Consider the following 21356-nt stretch of genomic DNA (forward strand, 5'->3'; position numbering starts at 1 on the left):
GGGGGGGGGGGGGATTCTTCGGGCATTGTGTGAAACTCTACATAATCCTGGCAGTATCGGAAGCAAAGGGACCGTAACTGATGACATTATACTCTATTTGTAACAGCCAATAACGAAGAGTAACCATGGACGAAAACCAGGAGTGCGACGATATCGCAGAACATGGTAACATGACTGTCACAAAGAGCAATGGAATTTAGAGCCAGAACTAAACCAGCAGGCTCAATCGAACAATATTTCCGCGCCGACGCGACCTCCATGAGCAGAACGTCAAAAGCATGCCAGCAATACCCTGATCGTTAATCACCACCAATAATCACTAAATGCTACGACACGAGGGAACGGAAGCGATAGACGTAATATCGTTCTGGTGTGGTGTGACAGTTCGAACTGACGTTAATATTTTTAAGTAAAAGGCTTGCCCTTTAGTCGTCCTTGGGAACAGCGAAATGGTCCTGTGTTCCCTCTTCTGTAGCCTATCTTTCGCTTTTTTTTTTCAGCCAACAGTTTATATCGCTCGTGAAAGGAAATAAGTGAATAAACAAATCATGTACACTGACACTGCGAGAAAGGGAGGATTGTTGAGATAATACTCCATTTTCTCAAAATTTTGTGTTAGTACTCCGATATTTTTTTTTTCTTTTCTTGAAAATTGCGTCGCGGACCAGACGTAACTCACAGATACACAATATCTACCCGAGAACAGTGTCAACAATTTAATAACTACGCTGACTATGTTGAAAAACCACTATATTTTTCTCAGAGGCAGAATAGGAGAGTTTCTAGATCACAGTACGACCCTCTCTTTCGCCGTCATCCTTCATATTCTTTGAAGCCAGTCGAGTGCATTCAACAGTTACGGTATATACTGAAAACAAGTGTAATGAAGCCACGAGGAAATAAATACGCTGTTGAACAAGTAAGAAAAATGTAGAATCGTTACATTTGTTAAAGGTGTCCTTTAGGGAATTTCTTCAGCGGTGGCGTGGATGAACCATAACATGCACATATGTCTAACTGCTCTGCAGTATTGTAATGTCATGTGGCTCAGGTGCATTATCGTCAACGGGAAATAACGAAAAGAATAAAACAATGGCAGATAATGTTCATTCATTTTTACAATGAGCGAGGTTGTGCAAAATTATTCCAGATTTCGATGTGTATTTGTAATGACTTAAGAAATAAGTTTTGACAACAGATGAAAAAAATAGTTTGAGATTTGACAGTAAAAAGCATCATTTTTAGCCTGTATTTTTCGAATTTCTACAATTCGACAATTAATGGAAGTATATCTCTAAAATAAATACACACTGAGGTGACAAAAGTCACGTGATACCTCCTAATATCGTGTCAGGCCACCTTTTGCCCGGCGTAGTGCAGCAACTCGACGTGGCATGAACTCATCAAGTTGTTCGGCAGAGTTCATGTCGGGCAAACTAGGTGGCCAAAGCATTTGCTCGAACTGTCCAGAATGTTCTTCAAACCACTCACGAACAGTTGTCCTATGGTGGCGTGGTGCACTGTCATTATAAAAATTACATTGTCGTTTGTCTGTAAATGGTCTCCCAGTAGGCGAACATAACATGTCCAGTCACTGATCGATTCAGCTGGACCAGAAGACCCATTCCGTTCCACTCCATGTAAAGATAGCCCTTACATTCATGGATCTACCACCAGCTTGCACAGTGCCTTGTTGACAACTTTGGTCCATGGCTTCGCGGGGTCTGCGCCACACAATAATCCTACCATCAGCTCTTACCAACTGAAATCGGGGCTCATGTGACCAGGCCACAGGTTTTCGGGCGATATGGTCACGAGCCTAGGACAGGCGCTGCAGGCGATGTCGTGCTATTAGTAAAGGCTCTCGCGTCTTTCGTTAGGTGCTGTAGCCCATTAACGCAACATTTCGCTGTACTGTCCGAACTATACGTTCGTCGTATGTCCCACATTGAGTTCTACGATTATTTCACGCACTGTTGCTTCTCTGTTGGCAATGACAACTTTACGCAAACGCCGGTGTTGTCGGTCATTAAGTGAAAGCCGTCGGCCACTGCGTTGTCAGTGGTGACTGGTAATGCCTGAAATTTGATATTCTCGGCGCGCTATTGAAACTGTGGTCCTCTGATTATTTAATTCCCTAAAGTTTTCCTAAATTGAACGTCCCACGCGTCTACCTCCAACTACCATTCCTCGTTCAAAGTTTTAATTCGCGTCCTGTGTGCATGCCTTAGTTTGTAACTAATTTACGTTTTTTTATCATATAGTTCTATAATTGTAACCCTGCATATTAATCGGTTTAGTTAGCAACTACGTGAATATAATGATTGAGGCAGAAGAAAGGAATCAAAATTTGTGCTGCGGCGAGGACTCGAACCCGGGTCTTCTTGCTTGCTAGGCAGAAACGCTAACCTTTGCATCGCCACAGCACGATGGTCAACATTGCTGCACAAACCACCCACGTTGAGTGCCCTCCCCAACACAAACTGCAATTCACATCTTCTGCCTATTTTCCCTTACAATGTCACTACTACCAGGGCTCCCTCACCAAAGTATTATTGTGTATGCGCACGTACCGTAAAAACGTTAGCTCCGTTCATTCTACGTACTTTTCGATGAGACATGACTGTATTCCTTGATGGCAAAATCCACCAGTGTTGTTTGCTTGTAGCTTGAATTGTATAGAAATTGTGTATGCTAACAGGAGGTTTTATGAGTGATGAAGGGTTTGTGTGCTCTTAGAGACTGGATCATCAAGATTTAATTTTACATTCTACGTTTGTTCTGCCCTCCCAGGGGACACCGCTTTATCGAAGGCACCTTCAGTGCTCGACGGGTGGGTTTGCGTGCTTCGACGAAGTCGAGAGCTGTGCCAGCAGTTGCGTAGGAACTGGCACGGTCATCCTAGCAGGAGTGGTCTCGACTGAGGAGACAGACCAAGTGTCCAGAATGAGATTTTTCACTCTGCAGCGGAGTGTGCGCTGATATGAAACTTCCTGGCATATTAAAACTGTGTGTCGAACCGAGACTAACTCGGGACCTTTGCCTTTCGCGGGCAAGTGCTCTAACAACTGAGCTACCCAAGCACGACTCAAACCCCGTCCTCACAGCTTTACTTCCGCCAGTACCTAGGTTCGCAGGAGAGCTTCTGTGAAGTTTGGAAAGTAGGAGACGAGGTACTGGCGGAAGTGAAGCTGTGAGGACGGGGCGTGAGTCGTGCTTGGGTAGCTCAGATTCTAGAGCACTTGCCCGCGAAGGGCAAAGGTCCGAGTTCGAGTCTCGGTGCACTTTTTAATCTGCCAGGAAGTTTCAGACCAAGTGTGTCTCCACAACACAGGGAGGGAGGGATCTAGAGGCGCGGCGAAGCCAGCTTGCCTAAGGGTACAACCCCAACAGAAATCAGGCAGGTCGCGATAACTAGAGGTCGCAGCCCCATCACAAGACTTGACTTGCGCAGCGCTTGTAACGCAGCCAGGGAATTATGAATTGACTGGTGACTACCGGAAAATCTTAGTGGACAAACGATTTCACATTGCGGATGATAATAAGTATATGTTCGAGGATTGACGAACTAAGAAAGCAAGTTGAATCAAGGACTCAGAGAGGAAAGCAGACATTGTAGTAATAATAGGAACTAAGAAAAAACTAAAAGAAACAAAAGATTTGACAGACTACTGGATCGTTTACAGTGGTGTCCCACAAAGAAAACAAGCTAGTACTGGACTAGCAATCTTAGTCAGTGATAAATGGAAAGATTCGTGAAAACAGCTTCATAAATAAAAGAATTACAGCCAGATTCGTTTTTCCAAAAGGTCGTCTAAGAGTTATAGGTGTGTACTGCCCAGAAGGGGGGAAGAAATGACAGTACTTATGCTTCTTACGATGATCTTCAGAAAGTGAACAAAATCATTTTAATGCAAGAGATGGAATCTACCTATATCAGGAAAAGTAGGACTATCTGAAGAAGACTCTTAATAATAATAGTAATAATAATAATAGACATTATCTACTCCAATTTGCCTCCTTTAGTAGTCCGCAGCTCGTGGTTGTGCGGTAGCTTTCTCGCTTCCCACGCCCGGGTTCCCGGGTTCGATTCCCGGCGGGGTCAGGGATTTTCTCTGCCTCGTGATGACTGGGTGTTGTGTGCTGTCCTTAGGTTAGTTAGGTTTAAGTAGTTCTAAGTTCTAGGGGACTGATGACCATAGATGTTAAGTGCCATAGTGCTCAGAGCCATTTGAACCTCCTTTAGTAATTTTAAAATTACTAACACATTTTACAGCAAGAAAGACATTACTATGGGAGAACTACAAGAGGCTCTGAAAGGCATGAAAAACAGGAAAGCTACTGGAATAGATGGAATAAACGCAGAGCTAATTAAATGTGGAGGGATACCACTGGATAAAAGACTTTTACCATTTATAAATGGATGTTGGACGAACTGCAAGATCCTAGACCCTTGGTACACAGCAGAAGTAAGGGAAACGTAATGCCTAACAGCTATCGTGGCATCATTCTTCTAAACACTGGCTACAAACTATACTCAAAGATAATCAGTAACTGCACGAGGAATATCACAGAAGCTATTATTTCTGAAGAACGAAATGGATTTAAATCAGGTCGTTCAGGCACAGACAATGTGTTTGTAATTAAAGACATTATAGAAAAACACAGAGAATTTAATGTAGAAATCCGTGAGGCCGTTATCGACTTTAAGAAGCCATTGGTTCGTGTGAGCCGTGGTAGCCTGTGGAAGACTATGTCTGAATGTGGATGTCTTTATTACGCAGTGAAACTTTTTACAAAACCACACGTATTGTAATAAACACAGGTAGGAATCGACTGGAAGAAGTAACTATTAACCAAATTGTTAGATAAGGGTGTTTACTATCACTCACCCTTTTTGACATTTACATTGACTTCATTCTTGGCGGATGGAAATGTAAAGTAAACAAAGGAATTACGATAACGATTGAGGAATATCTGAATGTGCCTTTGTTTGCTGGTGACGTCGTCGTTATTCAGAAGAACGAGGATGACCACGAAGGATCGGTATACCAACTGACCGAAATTTGCAGGAAGTACAACTTTAAAATTTCTAGCAACAAAGGAAAAATAACGGCATTCCGAGAAAATATCCAGTCAGATCAAAAATTATTTTGGATAATTCAGTATTAGGACGTGTGTGCCAAATTTCTTGTTTAGCTTGTGCTTAAATTTTCACTTGACTGATTTTGAAAGTAAAATACACAAATTCCAAACTGTCTGTGGTACCATTAGCAGGACATTGGCCCATAAAGTATAAAAATAAACTATCATGAAATTCTATAAAGGAAAAAAGATATTGGAAGATGTTGAAAAGATGAGAATGATTTCGTTTGTGAGATCTGAACAGGCAACAGCCTAATTATTGAAAGGATGTGATGATGATATGCATGTCATTCTACAGAAAATGGACTGAAGAGGTCGTCAGAAGGAAGTTCTAATCATCAATTTAGTAAGTATTAAACTGAGTGCTTTATTTGCAGTGTTTTCGATTGTGCGATGTGGTGGGAAGATCTAGTTCCCCAGGAATCGCTAGAATACACTGCTAAATAAACTATTTTGACCTCTTGCATTTATATTCTTGTCTTTGAATTTAACTGTACATATAACAAGCAGAACACAAAGTACTATAAACGAACCAACAACTCTTTGGTTTCTGTTGTCTTTGTCAACAAGCTGTCGTATCCATGGATGTGTAGCCATATCTGCCGAATCATGATTAGCATCGCACAATGGAAGGGACTCCCTGAGTGTAATCTTATTTGCATATAAAGCGTCATCTCTGAGGTCTCTTACAACCGTCGCCTAAGCACTCTGTAGAAATAAACAAGCGTCATTTCGAACATTTTTATTTATCGACACTATATACAATGTATACTTCAAAACATATGTATGTACCATATACAGATTTTGTACACGAACATGAACTCTTGACCAATTTGAGATGCTATCTTTTCTTGTTGATCTGTTAGTGAGCCGATGTGAAAGAATTCGATGACTTGAGATAATAGTCTTTGGCAATTCGTTTAGAGCGTATTACCGTTACACAGGGGACATGGTACGGTGTTTCATGTCTTCCCTAGGCGAAGGTTCAAGTTGTCGACTGTGGGAGATGCACGGACGATGGAGCAGATTAAAACATGGGCAGACCTTAATAGTAAACGTCGAATTCCAAAGAATTGCCGATTAACTTAATTGTTTGTTTGCATTATTAATTTTACACACAAAACTTAAGTCTCCGCTTTAAATTTTAACCTAAATAAGAGGAGTGATCGAATAGAATTGGGGAGAAAAGAAATTCGTGGCACAGTCTGACTAAAAGAAAGGATCGGTTGATAGGTCACATTCTGAGACATCAAGGGATCATCAATTTAGTATTTCAGTGGGGAGGGAGAGGGGGAGAGAGAGAGGAGGGGGTAAAAATCGAGGGAGACCAATAAACGAATCTAGTGAGCAGATTCAGAAGGATGTAGGTTGCATTAGTTATTCGGACACAAACAAATGCTGCTGATTACTTGTCGAAGCCGAACGTTGACAGAAAGGGTCGGTTTGTTTCCTATTGCAAACAAAACTATTTGTAAACCGGAATGTTTCTGTCCAATTCGATAGAGCGGTTCCGGATTAGTCTAGTGCGATATTTGGTTCATCGATATGCATTAACAGGGACAGTAAAACTAAGGAGTACTCTAACAGCGATAGCTCTGCCCTGACGTGCTGACTGTTCTTGCCTTGCAGCAGTGCTGCTCACTCGCCTCTAGGGTACTGGGCTGCTACATCGAATGGGCAATTAAAATTCCGATTTAAAAATCATTTTGTTTGTAATGGGAAATAAACCGACGCTTACGGTTGACACTGGGCGTCGCATGGAGGACTTACTGAGTAGGAATTGTTCTGAGCTGACTCGAGCGGAACAATGCCAAAACGAAATTGCAGTTATCTGCCGAAACACCACAGAAAATGCGCCTAACAACTCTTTGTGTATAATAGACGCTAATTAGCACACGCTTCTCTTCATATGTAACTTTTCACATTATTTACAAGACAGAATTCATAATCAGCAAGATTATACGTTAGATCTCGATGAATACATCTAACGTGTCCAGAATGAGATTTTCACTCTGCAGCGGAGTGTGCGCTGATATGAAACTTCCTGGCAGATTAAAACTGTGTGTCCGACCGAGACTCGAACTCGGGACCTTTGCCTCATAGTTTCATATCACCGCACACTCCGCTGCAGAGTGAAAATCTCATTCTGGAAACGTTCCCCAGACTGTGGCTAAGCCATGTCTCCGCAATATCCTTTCTTTCAGGAGTGCTAGTTCTGCAAATTTCGCAGGAGAGCTTCTGTAAAGTTTGGAAGGTAGGAGGCGAGGTACTGGCAGAAGTAAAGCTGTGAGTACCGGGCATGAGTCGTGCTTCGGTAGCTCAGATGGTAGAGCACTTGCCCGCGTAAGGCAAAGGTCCCGAGTTCGAGTCTCGGTCGGGCACACAGTTTTAATCTGCCAGGAAGTTTCACATCTAACGTGGTTTGCAATCCGCGCAACCGGTACGTTCGTAACGGGCCGCATCAGTCTTGCTCCGTTATGATACGCCGCAGTCTCGCTGCGAGTGAAATCTGGCGTCACACAAACGTGGAAGAATATCCCATTCGGCAAAATCTTCTCTAGAGATGCTAATGCACACACGTTTGTTAAAACTGCTTTCTCCGTAGACAGCTTACTCTTTAATATCTGCATTGGGTCGAACTGATGAAAAGAGTACGGTAAGTCGGCCTTAACTATACAATAGCTGCAATAGTAATTTTTTTAACACACAGAAATGCAAGAAACTTCACGCTAGTTGATAGATAGAGCCCCTACGTCAGAGATGACTTAGGTTAGTACCGGTAATCTAAAAATATAAGCAAGATAGAAATAATCCAATTTTCGGTATGGTGAAATCGATGTAAGCGCAGACGTAATAAAAAAGACCATTGAAAGAAAAGAGGTCAAGAGGCTTGGGTTATACGACCCGTCGTCGTTGAAGTCATCAGATAAGAAGTATGGTTCAAATGGCTCTGAACAGTATGGGACTTAACATCTATGGTCATCAGTCCCCTAGAACTTAGAACTACGTAAACCTAACTAACCTAAGGACGTCACACAACACCCAGTCATCACGAGGCAGAGAAAAATCCCTGACCCCGCCGGGAATCGAACCCGGGAACCTGGGCGTGGGAAGCGAGAACGCTACCGCACGACCACGAGCTATGGACGATAAGAAGTATGTTACATGATTGTACAACAAGGAAGAAAATAGATCTCGTTTTCGAAATTAAGGTAGCTGAATTGAGGAACTTTTAAGTCAAAGAAAGATACAAAATAATGCAACAGTTTCAGCAGAAGTCGTCCTAGCTGTAATACTTTTGGCAAAACGACGTAACTACAAAAAAAGTCTGCGATACCTGAGCAAAACATTTCTTGAAACCCATTGCCCCCGTCATGGCTGAGGCGTATAAACCATTGAACGAAGCCTTAAAACGATGCATCGTATATTGTTCATAACACTCATAAAAAAATTTAACGGCACAGAAGTGTTAAGAGAGCATAACAAAAGATGGTCCTTTCATGTCTGCTGCTTTAACACTTCAAGAGGATAGGACAATCAAGTCCTTAAGTAGTTGCCAGGTATTCAATTAACTCACTTTTTTGTATTCCGTAAACTAGTGCAAAATATTCTTATCAATGAAAGTAACTCAAGAGTGGAGTTGGTGTCCTCGAATACCGTGCCGCGACGAAATTTTAGTTTAAATGTTTGATGTACAAGCGGAAATTATTTCCATCTGGTAATTTATGAGCGGTTAGGCTTTAGGATAAAAACAACACATCACTGTCAAGGAAGATTGTTTCCTGTGATTATCTACCAGTGTATCTTGAAACGCACCAATAACTGGTAGTCGTTTCACGTCACTGATGATGCTACGAGCATCACTTCTATCTAAGAAATATTTCGAAACATATCGATATGGCGATGCCCGAAGATAACTGCGTTTTTTCCTCCCCCTCGCGTTTCCGGATTGTAAGATGAAAAGGGATAATGATTTTCTAGAAAATTAGTGTGCTTCGGCATTAAGCTTCGGAAATTCAGGTATGTGGGTGTTCACTTTTGATTACATAGGTAATATATGTATATATATGTTCCGCGAATAATGAAATAAGTTATTTCTTCCAGACAGTAGTAGCGAGAATTAAGGAAGCCTTTGCAACGACGGACGTCCGCCGAATGACCAGAGATCGTCTCTAAACTTGTAAATGTGACACACATGGGCCCACAGATTGTCTGCTTATCCAGTGTTAAAATCTCATTCCCGCCCCAGAATTTTTGTTTTAATTACAGACTAATCCCTAGCGTAGCCCTAGATAAGATATACTGGACGATGACAACTGAACTGTTTAAGCCAAGAAATGTGATTGAAAAATAAATGACAGTTTATCAACCTGATCTGCGGCGTAGCCTGATGTCTACAGTCTCATGTTTCTCACACTTTTCATAATATTTGGTTGGTGCATAAGTTCGTAGCGTTTTTCCATAAGTTTAGTAAACACAACAGATACACCTAAGCAGAGACTTTAGTCATCAATAATAAAATTTTCCTTTACTATTAAAAACAGTCTGTGAACGTTGGGGTAACTTTCCGATTCTGTGTCTGTAGAAATCACGTGGCTTTGAGGCGAAGAACTCGTCGAACGCTGTTCAGAGCGCATTTTCGTCCGGCAAGGAAGTTCTTTGAAAGTTGTTCGGTAAAGGTCGGACACGTGAAAATCTGAGTGTGCAAGATAAGGTGAATGAGATGGGTGCGGAATGACTTCCCAACCCAACTCATGTATGTTTTTTTGTCAGTCTAGCAGAATAGGAGCGGGCGTTGTCGTAGAATATCATCACTTCACGCAGTCTTCCTGGTCGTTGTTCTTTGATTGCGTCTGGAAGATTCTCAGTTGACAAATTTCGGCAGTGATGGTTACATCTCTGGGAAGCAATTCACAATAAACCACACCGTCATTGTTCCACAAGATGCATAACATTATCTTTTGTGAATGCGGGCAGTTCCTTGTACGGGAAACTATTCTTTTTTTGGCTCAGCCATTCCTTTTCTTTTCTTGTGTTAGCTCAAAGACGCCATTTCGCGTCACCAGTAACAATACATGACTGGAATGGTCGGTGTTCACGAGCCAGTTGATGACAAGCAAGCAGAGATGCATATACGGTCACCTGCTAGTTTTTGTGTTTTTGGCTTAGAGCATGTAGTACTCATACAGCCGATTTTTGAACCTTCCCCCACTGCATGCAGATGTCGGACGATGGTGGAATGATAATAGTTCATCACGTTTGCCAGTGATCATCAAACCCCAAAGGTGTTCTTCAACGTGGAGAATCACTAATATCCAGAAAGATCCTCCTTAAAACGAGAAAACCATTTTCTGGGCGTGTTCTGTCGGAACCCCATATACGGCGCAAATGTTCCTTGCTGCTTTCGCTGCTCTCACCCCCCTATTGAACTCCAACAGAAGAATCTGTCGAGAATGTTCCAATTTCTCAACTTACCACCCCATTTTCTAGCGTCCATAGCGTCACTCACTATCTCCAAATGACAAAATATAAACTGCAATAGCGACAGTGAACTACAAATGAAATTGATAATCGATAAATAAATCCATAGCAACCGGAATACCAACATGCAAAACAGTACGAACTTCTGCACCAACCTAATAAAAAAATATATAAAAAAACTGTAGATTCAGAAATTTGATTAATCTCCGAAGAGTATTTTGCTGCCTGTAAGGTACATCTACATTTATACTCCGCAAGCCACCCAACGGTGTGTGGCGGAGGACACTTTACGTGCCACTGTTGTTACCTCCCTTTCCTGTTCCAGTCGCGTATGGTTCGCGGGAAGAACGACTGCCGGAAAGCCTCCGTGCGCGCTCGAATCTCTCTAATTTTACATTCGTGATCTCCTCGGGAGATATAAGTAGGGGGAAGCAATATATTCGCTACCTCATCCAGAAATGGGCACCCTCTCGATACCTGGACTGCAAGCTACACCGCGATGGAGAGCGCCTCTCTTGCAGAGTCTGCCACTTGAGTTTGCTAAACATCTCCATAACGCTATCACGCTTACCAAATAACCCTGTGGCGAAACGCGCCGCTCTTCTTTGGATCTTCTCTATCTCCTCTGTCAACCCGACCTGGAACGGATCCCACACTGATGAGCAATACTCAAGTATAGGTCGAACGAGTGTGTTGTAAGCCACATCCTTTGTTGATGGACTACATTTTCTAAGGCCTCTCCCAATGAATCTCAACCTGGCACCCGCCTTACCAACAATTTTATATGATCATTCCACTTCAAATCGTTCCGTACGCATACTCCCAGATATTTTACAGAACTGATACCAGTGTTTGTTCCGCTATCATACAATAATACAATAAAGGATCCTTCTTTCTATGTATTCGCAATACATTACATTTGTCTATGTTAAGGGTCCGTTGCCACTCCCTGCACCAAGTGCCTATCCGCTGCAGATCTTCCTGCATTTCGCTGCAATTTTCTGATGCTGCAACTTTTCTGTATACTACAGCATCATCCGCGAAAAGCCGCATGGAACTTCCGACACAATCTACGAGGTCTAAGGTACATGTATCATCGATCAACTGTGAAAATTGCTAGGGGGTAGGGGTCGCTAACGCACTCTAAAGTGTTGGCGTTCGGCCCAAAGAGAGCCGGTTTGAGCCCCGTCAGTGGTAGACATTTTCATCTTCGGGATTTTAGCGGCATGAGAGAATTGGTGGCACACTGTAATTAACAGACTGTTCCCAAACTTTCCCGCAGTGGTCCATGGAATGTAAACGTGTTCCATTATCATCAGTGATCGGTGGGGACAAACCGCTTTCTGGTGCCATTCGTGAGTACTAGGTTTTACGTAAGCGCCGGGTTTATCCGTTTCTCTACTATAACCATCAACAACAATACAATCACGATATTAAACACTACACGCAATCATCACGGCTAGCTACGCTAAATAAATCTGCACACACATATTTTTCAGTTGGAAGCGACGAGTATCTGCGGAGGGAGGAAAAGCCTCGACAGTTGCGCCGATAAACGAACAGTTGAGACGCTCCAACTAGCAATAACATGCGGCTGTTTATTTTTACTTTCTCGCGGAGCCAGAGTGTTGTTGGTAATACAGTATAATACTTAAGTATGACGGACAACAGCTTACATAGACAAGATTTTCTCATGCCGGAGAAGAGAACATACCGAAGCTTGGTCAGTCCGAGCGTGTTATTTATCCTTTGTTGCACATTCATCTTGGTGAATCCTGAGCTAGTCTCAAAAGCTTCTCTCAGATTCTGCCTTCAGAGAAGCCCGCAGTGGTTCTGCATGAATGCCGGACATTTGCCATACTTGCCACTTCGCCAGGTAGCTTGAGTAGCGATCCCTCAGGTAAGGGAATCCCTTCCTCGTACTACTACTGTCCGCTTTCAAACCGCCGTCTCCACATCTTACTCGATACAGCCAGTACGTAAGGGACCTCCTTCTTCGACATTTGGCGAAATACAGAGCTTCTTTTCCGAAATCGAAATATTTATAACTTTGTGGAAACGAAAGCAATACCGACGATTATGTCGGTATGTAACTAGTTCTGCCAAGTACAAATATAGATCCCTCTGTCTGTACGGTAGCTTCCTTTCACGCTTACTGATTGCGATAGAAACAGTCCATCGCCATGGGAGAACAAGAAAGGAACGATGTAAAGAGAATGCGAATGTACGCTAGTCGTTTCTTTTTGATCACTGCATTTGTGCCTACTTTAATTACTACAGCTGCATGCCCAAAAGACAATAAGGAAAGAAGAAATGGGTATATGAATGTTTGAAAAGAAGAACGACATACTCCATATTAATTTACTCTCTAAAATCCGATATCCCTTGCTGCGAAACATTAGTTGATAAAGTGTAGCGGGGCAATGTTCAAACCATGACTGAAAATACATTCACTAAATAGAGATAAGAACATCTATGATTGACGTGTCATCTAAAGTCGACGTACAATTTTGAAATGTTAGAAATAAGGAAATGAAGTAATACAGAATGCTATGCTTGTGACGTACGTTCTACATAGTTTAGCTTTGGTATTTACAGGGACACAGAGAAAGCCTCCTAGGTTTTGGAAGGAAAATCCGTAATTGTTATGATCTGCACTACAACAGAAACAAGAAGCACAACTTAAGGAAAAATAATGTAATGTGTGTTCCAGCTCACAAGCGACATTGAAGCAGATAGTTCCTGTGTCGTAGTATGGGCAGAGGTTATTTTCGACAACCAGAATAAATTAATAACTGGCTCCTTTTACCGACCCCCGGTCTCAGATGAAACAGTTGCTGAACAGTTCGAAGAAAACTTGCGTCTCATCACGAATAGTTACCCTACTCATACAATTATAGTTGGCAGTGACTTCAATCTACCTTCCGTATGTTAACAAAAATACATTTTCAGACCCTAATGTAAATAGAAAACATCTTCCGTAATTGTTCTAAATGCTTTTTTAAAATTATTTTGAACAATTAGTTCACGAGGCCATTCAAATTGTAAATGGTTACGAAAATACACTTGACCTCTTAGCCACAAATAATCCTGAGCATCACGACGGATAGAGGGATTAGTGCACAGTCGTAACGAGGCTCAATTCGGTAACAAAGAAATTCACCAAAAGTAAACGCGAAATATATCTATTTATAAAAACAGCTAAAAATTCAGTTGACGTCTTTCTAAGAGACAGTCTCCGATCCTTCCAAACTATGTAAGTGAAGACTATATGTGGCTTAAGTTCAAAGAAATAGTATCAACAGCACTCTAGAGTTTCATAGCATATAAATGAATAAAATACGGAACTGATCCGCCATGGTACACAAAACACGACGGAAAGCTGCTACAGGAGCACCGAAAAAGGCACGTATAATTTAGACGAACGCCAAATCTCCAAGATTGGCGAAGTTTTACTCAGGCTCGAAATTTTGTGCGGATTTCAGTGCGAGATGCATTTAATAGTTTCCACAACGAAGCTCTCTATAGAAATGTGGCGGAAAATCCAAAGACATTCTTGTCCTATGTTAAGTAAACCAGCGGAAAGACTCAATAAGTACCTTTGCTGCGCAACAGCGACGGTAATGTTACTGATGACAGTGCCACTAAAGTTGAGTTAGCAAATGCAGTTCCATTGGTCGGGCGGCGGGTGAGGAGGAGGAGGAGGAGGAGGAGGAGGAGGAGGAGGAGGAGGAGGGGGAGGCAAGGAACGCAACCCTTCGGAGCAGGTAAAATCGTGGCAGATGTCCGGGGTGGCAAATGTCCGCACACCGTTCTACATGTTGGTAAGTAACACAATTCCGTAGGCTCTAACCGTACATGGGTACTTACAAGCGTGCAGAAATCTCGGCAAGAGAGGAGCGGAGACAGGAATAATTGTGAGCTGGTCCCGTTAAATGACGTGTGACTTACTGTCCGGTGACGGCTGGTCGTGCGCGCACGTGGCGTGTTGGTGGGACGGCTGCTAGCAGAGCACTAGTCGCCTGGCGGCTGGAAGTGCTGCGCCGGCAGTGGCCCGGAAGGAAGACGCCAGCGAGCGAGCCCTCCTCCACTCCGCCCGTGTCCGCACTTGCTTGCTCTTCAATGTGGCTTACCTCAGCTCTGCGTAGCGAGACAGGGAACCAACTACTTCGCTTAGATCTTGTCAATAGAGTCTCAGCCTTGTAGCCGCCGTTAAAGGACCCCCGACCAATTTCGTGGCAGCCTAAAAATGTCAGCACTCAACAATTACAGCGCCACTCTGTTCCTATCGCTGGTAGCGAATTGGTTATAGTAAGTTCATAAGGTTATGTTCCACGAGATGCAGCGTGGTTTTGTATGGGAAAAAAAGCTGGAATTTGCCTTTGTCGGGTTAGAGGCAATAATTTTTTTTAAAAAAGCCGAAAGAAAGCAGTGAGCAAAGAAGTGGCTAAAGCAAAGAAAGAAATTCACCGACGCTCTGTTACGTATAGGGGCCATCACAAGTTCAATAATATTGTCAAACTGTCACTATATATTCCCCGTCTGAGAGCGTGTATTGACGTATTGACAATACTAGAAATACTGATGAGCAATATTGATGGGCCTCAAAATATTCTCAGTATTGTCAATACATAACGAACAAGTGAGTACAAATATTGACGGTCTGACAATATTCTGCATGCAGATGTTGACAGAGCTTCAGGAAACAGTCACGCGGCGTTAGTGCACACTGTTTATTTTTTCAATTCACCGTTGTATATATCACACATCAGATTCCATTTTTAAGGAGTCTTTCAACACAAAAGAACTGTAATAGGCCTGCGAAAGGATAACCATTGTATATGCCACTTTAGGATGATTAACGAAGAATTCTCTGTGACACTGTTTACTTCACTTATTCGAAAATAAAGTATAGAGTGTGGTGTTACACAGCAGTTTTGAAAAACGCTGCCCTTTCGAAAAAGACGTCGTATTTCTGCAATGACTACGAAGAGGTTGGCCCAATGCATGTCCATTTTACCAATTATCACAAAGCGTTACAAAAATGTTTTAGGTTAATTGCCTGAACAGATCCTTGCCTGATAAATATAATTGCTTCACTGATTTCCATAGAATTTTAATAATTGTGCATCCTGATATTACAGAACACTTAACTTCGAGCATTAGAATGAGCTCTCTGTCGCCAGACATCTCGAAGTTAACCCTAATCTTTTGTTGAATGCGATTGCCACTCTCATTAACGTATTTTCCTTCTCTATCTCGTATTAACACTAATAACTTGTCGTACGATTGAGAGCTCATCGGAAAATAATTTACGAAATCTCTCGGGTCCATGACTCTGATTTCAGTCAGTAAATTAACATGTAGCCACTCGCCCATCTTTTCAACCAACCTCGGACACATTTCCTCCTTTTCGTTTGTTTTGTTGCTATGGCTAATATAATTGCAGCACACGCTTTCTTTTGGGTGTTCTACACATTACCTTGGAAAATCGCGTTGTCAACTGACAATTTTTGTCAATGTTACTGATATTGTGAAATCGCTTCAGTATACGTATATTGAAGGTTTGACAAACTAGTATTGTCAATTAATATTGAACTTGTGCAGGCCCCTTGAGAAGGTAGAAGTCAACGATTTTTGTTAACATCGAAGAATAGATTAAACACACTTTCCTGAGCCGCTGAATATCATCAAAACATTCTTCAGGAAAAAGAAAACAGTCCTGAGAGAGGTTGTAAGCTGCGAGGAGAGGCTGTTAGCTACATTACGGTTTCTACTTTCTGGCAGAAATTACGAGGACCTTAAATTCTGTGCCGTTGTGTCCTCACAAAATGGCGCTGAGCACTATGGGACTTAACATCTGTGGTCATCAGTCCCCTAGAACTTAGAACTACTTAAACCTAACTAACCTAAGGACATCACACACATCCATGCCCGAGGCAGGATTCGAACCTGCGACCGTAGCAGTCGCGCGGTTCCGGACTGCGCGCCTAGAACCGCTAGACCACCGCGGCCGGCTGTGTCCCCACAATTACTATCTAAAATTATACCTGAAATCTGCAACGTGATTTGTAGTTTACTGAGGAAATACACCATGGTAAACCAAAATAAATAACGAATAAAAATTTTCTTTCGTCGCATCAGTCTGCATATATAAACCTAGATGTTTGAGACTTGAGAAGACTGAAACCATATAGTTTCATTTGATCAATGAAAAATAACATAAAAGATGTTCATGTAAACGTTATTAAATTATTTATGTATGTAGAGTAAAAGTCATCCCTTGTGCATTAAACTGATTCTTTTCAAAGTAGAAGAAGAAAGACTACAAATTGTGGCGACGCGCATCATCTAATAAATACAACAACAAATACACAAGAAATGAACCATTTGGCAACTGGCAGAATTGCGAAAGAAGTCCTACACTTTTCACTTCTTAGCAAAAGACTTGGATGTAGGCTGCATTTTTTGACACTTCTAACAATGAAGCAAGTATATTTCAAGAATAAAACTTCATCAACTTCTGTATTTCGGTTTTATTTCCGTTATGTTTCGGAAATGGAATACAAGATCTAATCTATTTGTGTTTCAGTTTTTAGATTTCATACCCCTTAAGTATCGGAGATAAAACCGAGATACAGAAGGTCGACAGACCTTTATTCGTGAAATGTATACCTTTTATTCTATGTGCCACAGGAAACGATTATGGATTCGTTAAAAGTTAAACGTGTCTCTGTCATGTATATCAGAACAGCATATTTTAATCCCGCGCGCAATGACAAAAGACGAAATTTCGTCGGGCTCTTGGCAAGACGCCACTACACACGGCACACTTTGTCGGCTGAATTGGTCGGTTGTCGGATGGTCATACCCAATCGACAGACCGTCAAGAAAAGTCGGACGGTCGGCTGGCCAAAACGCCCACACTCGTCCAATTTGTCAGTTGATCGGTAGGTTTCAGCGTGTGTAGTGCTCTCAATTTGTCGTGAGTACGGCTGATTATACAAATCCGTAGGACTGTGTTACCGGCCATTGGTCTACTGACATTCGTAATGCATGTTTACCGTTGGAATTTTTAGATATTTGTTCCCGTGTTCCCATAAACATCCGTCTGGTGATCAGAAATCACACGACTGCAAGTAGTTTTATTTACTTTTAAGAGTGGGTACTGTACAACTAAGAGGTATATGATGAAGGTAATTTTCACGCGCTTCCGCAGAATATTTTCCAGGGGCAGGGAGGACGGCAATACTCTAAAGTTATCATTTTCAGTATAAACGAGTTGGTCAGTCGAGAAGTATCATGCCAGAAGAACCAAATTTAATTAGTGACACAAAAAAGTTATTACATGCTACCGAATTGATGGTTATCCTCTCTTAGGAACGTTTTGAGAATTCTGTCATGAATAAAATCTCTGAATCCAGAGAAGAAGATGAGGGGCAAGTGCCACCTCATACCCCCCCCCCCCCCCACCTCCCTCCAGTTGCTGACGTCTACGGTCATTTTGGACACTTAGGGTCGACAAACGCTGCTTTATTAATTTTCTTTTATTATGCAAATTTTTTACCCTGGCACCTAGAGCTGGGTATTACAACAGGTTATAATACAGGAATGCATAGATGATGCAGTTTAGTACCCGTTGATTATGTGTGCTGTAGCCGCAGATGCTGAGTGGTAATGCTCGAAACCGATCCGGCAAAAATAATGAATAAAAGAAAATTAATACAAGCAGATTTTGTCGGCACTTAGCTACAAAAAAGACCTTCATCACACATTTTTATTTCGTTATCATCCTGTTGTTCCTATTTCGACAATCCATACACGTCGTGTAATAATTCATTGCATTAATTTTCGTATATCCTCGATTTCATTTCTCGGTTTGGAATAGTTCATCAAGCGCTCACTTTGCATTTTCTTCGTCCAACAGTTGCATTTTGCCCATTCTAAATGTAGTGTAGCTTCTTTTTTAACAAACCTTGAACATCCATATCTCTTACACCCAGTTCTGTAGTGTTGCTGGTTGCGCCACCTGATGTGAAATCATCTTCTTCGTTTGCGCCTTCGTAGGCATTACGATTTTCTCATTACGAGCGTTCACACTGCCTTGGGCGGAGTTCATCTTCTAAGCCAATTTGACTATATACCTGTTAACAAAATCATTGCCGTGGCACGAGTTTCATGCACTATGTATGCCAGTGTTATCACCAGTATTGCGCATACTCAACGGTCATGGTCATGGGCGCGTCGCGTATCAACACCCCTATGAGAGAAAGGAAAACTATAGCGCAGTCAGATGTTTTTCTTCCAAGAAAATGATTTTAAAGTCACTATTACACAGACTTTTGTCAGGATCGGAGCTGGAACATTTTTATGGATATTTACAAGTCTCCATTCGTCTTTAAAAATACTCTAGAGACCCAGTTCAACCCCCCACCCCCATCTATATACTACCGGATGGGCGCCTTTGCGCATTATGATGTAGCAGGCAGCATAACTTGCTGTGACAGTGCGATAGAGAGAGAGAGACAAAGATATTGTTTACTACTGTGTGGTGGTCAGCGCTCACATAATTATTCTTAGGATATAGAGCTTTTGTTCTTCTTAAGAGTAATTGTTACTAGATGAGAGCCATTCTTGTGATGTAAAAATCGACGCCATTGCGAGTTTTTGATTCACATTGTAAAATATATGTGTATATGGAAGGAAATCAGTTAATAGAAGCCGGGCGGAGTGGCCGTGTGGTTCTAGGCGCTACAGTCTGGAGCCGAGCGACCGCTACGGTCGCAGGTTCGAATCCTGCCTCGAGCATGGATGTGCGTGGTGTCCTTAGGTTAGTTAGATTTAATTAGTTCCAAGTTCTAGGCGACTGATGACCTCAGAAGTTAAGTCGCATAGTGCTCAGAGCCATTTGAACCATTAGCCAGTTAATAGAACAATAAAATATTGTTCATTTCAAGAAGGTACGTGTTATTCTACACCCAGCATATACTTCTATTGTGATTTAATAATAAATACAAGCTTAAGAACAGTTCCGACGGGAGCGTTCAGTTCTAGTGAAATAGTTCGATGTTTTCTTCGGAAAAGAAGTCACTTCATGGATCATTCAAATCCACAATAGTACCTGGGCATTTCTCAGAACTGAAAGCAATCTGATTGCTATGCAACAGAGCCCCGAAGAATATTTCTCCGTACTTTGGTTACCATTTTCGGCTCAACACGGTATCTGCAGCATCTGGAGCAGATTTCTACAACAGCGGAAGCGTGTAATCGCTATCAGTTTCACACATCCCCCTGTGTACGCTGTATGTATTTACCCACAACAGTGAACATACAGTTACTCACACACATATAAAGACAATACAAGGTGGTGTGGGAAAGGTTTCAGTATAAAGGTCCTGTAGAGCTAAACAGTAATTAGCCTAGTAGTAGTAGTAAACAATTTTTTTTTTTTTCAAAGGAGCCTTTATAGCATGCTTCTTCCATACACAATCTTACTTCTCACACTGTGCTGAAAAGTCATCAATAGGAATGGAGCAAGAAGGGAAGATCAGAGTTTAACGTTTGTCGACAACGGAGACATTAGAGATGGAGCACAAGTTCGGATTAAGCAACGATTACGAAGGAAATATGACGTGCTATTGCAAAGGAACCATTCGGAAATTTGCCTGAAGCGAATGAGGGAAATCACGAAATTCTAATTCTGGATGGCCGCCGGGGATTTGAACTGTCGTCCTTCCGAATTAATCACTGTGTTCCTTAGGGCAAGGTCACATGCTAGACAGCGAAATGTTTCTGAAATCTTCGCTAAATACTCGCTCCCAGAACATCGTCAAAAGTCATTAGAGAATTGAACGTCATTTCCCACTTGAGGCTATTAAGCATATCCGTGGGTCTCAAATGACACGCACGTACGCGTCAGAAGGTTTCCTTTTGCTTCTTGTGACACAATCTGACAGAGGGAAAGGCAAAAACGCACTGATCTCTTTCATGCCTCCTTCACTTTATTGTCATGGGTTTGACACCTTCGGGACAGGTAAACAATTGGCTGACTGCGCGAGTCACCTTACTGTGGCAGCGCACATTCTCTATTTTTCGTTAGGCTTGTGTACATGCCGTAAGGTCTCTATTGCAGCAGTTCCTTTCTCGTTTTATTGTAGCTGTCCCTGTAGATGACAGAATTATAACGTGTTATGCATTAATCAAGCGGAATATCACTTTCGCTTACATGCTACTTGCCCTGTCTGGTGCTAATACTTATAAACAAATTTGATTTTATCGTAATCAAGAAATACAGTTAATTTTTGGAGAGGGAATTCTAGTCTGAAGAGTAGGTTTGATGTCGCAAAAGAAATTAGAAGTATACTTATTTTATGATCGAACGTAAATGGAATTACAATGCACCACACACTATCGACTAAAATTCGTATTATGACCTTTCTTCCAATTATTCGATATCATAAATTAATTCTTTTATCTTTAACATGAATTACTGGGTTATAAGATAGTATCTAGTCTTGACACCTTTAAGTTCTTTTGAACGTCATTTACTCATACATAAACGATTAGTCACCGTATCTTTAATATATCGTTGTTTACTTGAGCGATAAAGGCAGAGTGAGCTTTATGATATACACATACTATTTCGATTTTCCTTTATTGTTCAGGCGAGTAGAAAAATACAGCACTCGGAACCCTAAATTCCCGCATTTATACTATATTTGGATTTCTGA

At 41.8% G+C, this 21356-nt stretch overlaps 1 protein-coding gene across 1 annotated transcript in view; it reads right to left on the minus strand.

The window, feature by feature from the left end:
- LOC124776795 (pancreatic triacylglycerol lipase-like) overlaps window positions 1-14661 on the minus strand; it is a 161505-nt gene extending 146844 nt beyond the window's left edge. Inside the window, exon 1 of the mRNA XM_047251935.1 lies at window positions 14578-14661. The gene's annotated coding sequence lies outside the window, so the exon portion shown is untranslated. The remainder of the gene's footprint in view (window positions 1-14577) is intronic.
- Window positions 14662-21356: the final 6695 nt, after the last annotated feature.

Source organism: Schistocerca piceifrons, chromosome 2 (assembly GCF_021461385.2).
Source record: "Schistocerca piceifrons isolate TAMUIC-IGC-003096 chromosome 2, iqSchPice1.1, whole genome shotgun sequence".
NCBI lineage: Eukaryota > Metazoa > Arthropoda > Insecta > Orthoptera > Acrididae > Schistocerca > Schistocerca piceifrons.